Genomic DNA, 2,403 nt, shown 5'->3' with positions numbered 1-2,403 from the left:
TGCTCTGGAAATCCTGTCACTTCTCCCTGTCTACAAGAAGATGAAATCATTTGCATGTTTATTGTTTGTTCAAAATGGACACTGTTGGCCTGTATGCCTTAGGCCTTCTGGAAGTGGTGGCTGCCACAGGCTGGAATACAGCATCAGAACCTGGAACATTATTTTAATTTGATAACCTTCCTTTCATGATTTTTGTTTTTGTTTCAATAATTTGAAGGTGCCCGTTTGAAAGAGTTGAACTTATTGAAAGATTATAATGAGCCAAATATCGACACTGGTGGTGCGTGGTCAAATCAGGAGGGATATTTCTCACTTTGTAAATTAATCCAAAACTGAGTAAAGATTAATTTCTGGTCACCTTCAATAACTGGCTGCAAGAAATCTAACAATCTCATGTATGCCATTTTACTGTAGAACTGTAACCAACTTTTGTTATATTGGTTTGGGTGACAAAAATGATAATGTAGAAAATGCGTTTAGCCTGGGATTGGAAGGATGTGACAAGCTCAGCCACTCCCCATATGCATATAAAGCTGCAGACAGGCATTGCACTGGAATGATACCAGGTGATGGAGCAGAGCACTGATTGCAATCTTTAAATTGCTTCAAACCATGAATCAATGCTGCCAAGAGAGGACGAGAGGAAACACTTGTGCAAGCTAATCCTACGTTTAAGTCAGTATGATTTCATTATGCATCAGAAAGATAAAGAACGTCTTAGATTTGTGAGGTGTCTTTCCCGATACCAGGATGTCCTCAAGCAGTTTACAGACAAATAAATACTTTTGAAATGTAATCACTGTTGTAATGTGGGATATCCAGCAGTCAAGTTGAACTTAACAAGTTCACAGAACAGCAATGAAACAAAATAAGATAATGGTTATTCAAAATGTCAGTTGAGAAGCAAGAAATGCCTGCAAAAATTGGAAGAATTCTCTTTCTCTCCCTCGATGAGTGCTGCGGAATCTTTTACATCCACTGAAGAAAGAGCAGCTGAGACCTCTGTTTTAACTTCTCATCTAAAACACAGCACCTTTGACAATGCAGCACCCCTCCAGTCCTGGACAACAAGGTGCAGGGCTGGATGAACACAGCAGGCCAAGCAGCATCATAGGAGCAGAGAGGCTGACGTTTCGGGCCTAGACCCTTCATCAGAAAAGGGGGAGGGGAAGGGGGTTTTGAAATAAATAGGGAGAGAGTGGGAGGCGGATAGAAGAGGGATAGAGGAGAGGATAGGTGGAGAGGAAACAAACAGGTCGAAGAGGCGGGGACGGGGCCAGGAAAGGTGAGTGTAGGTAGGGAGTTAGGAAGGGGATAGGTCAGTCCAGGGAGGACGGACAGGTCAAGGGGGCGGGATGAGGTTGGTCGGTAGGAGATGGAGGTGCGGCTTGAGGTGGGAGGAGGGGATAGGTGGGAGGAAGAACAGGTTAGGGAGGCAGGGACGAGTTGGACTGGTTTTGGGATGCGGTGGGGGGAGGGGAGATTTTGAAACTTGTGAAATCCACATTGATACCATTGGGCTGCAGGGTTCCCAAGCGGAATATGAGTTGCTGTTCCTGCAACCTTCGGGTGGCATCGTTGTGGCACTGCAGGAGGCCCAGGATGGACATGTCGTCTGAGGAATGGGAGGGGGAGTTGAAATGGTTCGCGACTGGGAGGTGCAGTTGTTTGTTGCGAACCGAGCGTAAGTGTTCTGCAAAGCGGTCCCCGAGTCTCCGCTTGGTTTCCCCGATGTAGAGGAAGCCACACCGGGTACAGCGGATGCAGTATACCACATTGGCAGATGTGCAGGTGAACATCTGCTTGATGTGGAAAGTCTTCTTGGGGCCTGGGATGGGGGTGAGGGAGGAGGTATGGGGGCAGGTGTAGCACTTCCTGCGGTTGCAGGGAAAAGTGCCGGGTGTGGTGGAGCTGGAGGGGAGTGTGGAGCGGACAAGGGAGTCACGGAGAGAGTTGTCCCTCCGGAAAGCAGATAAAGGTGGGGAGGGAAAGATGTCTTTGGTGGTGGGGTCGGACTCCCTACACCACCCACGCCCTCCACCTCCTCCAGAACTTCCAATTCCCCGGTCCCCAACACCTCATCTTTACCATGGACGTCCAGTCCCTCTACACCTGCATTCCCCATGCAGATGGCCTTAAGGCCCTCCGCTTCTTCCTGTCCCGCAGGCCCGACCAGTCCCCCTCCACTGACACCCTCATCCGCTTAGCCGAACTCGTCCTCACACTCAACAACTTCTCTTTCAATTCCTCCCACTTCCTACAGACAAAGGGGGTAGCCATGGGTACCCGCATGGGCCCAAGCTACGCCTGCCTCTTTGTAGGTTACGTGGAACAATCCCTCTTCCGTACCTACACCGGCCCTAAACCCCACCTCTTCCTCCGTTACATTGATGACTGTATCGG

Source organism: Rhincodon typus, chromosome 31 (assembly GCF_021869965.1).
Source record: "Rhincodon typus isolate 14 chromosome 31, sRhiTyp1.1, whole genome shotgun sequence".
Classification (NCBI taxonomy): Eukaryota; Metazoa; Chordata; class Chondrichthyes; order Orectolobiformes; family Rhincodontidae; genus Rhincodon; species Rhincodon typus.
The sequence above is the reverse complement of the archived record's forward strand: the minus strand, read 5'-3'. Positions refer to the sequence as shown.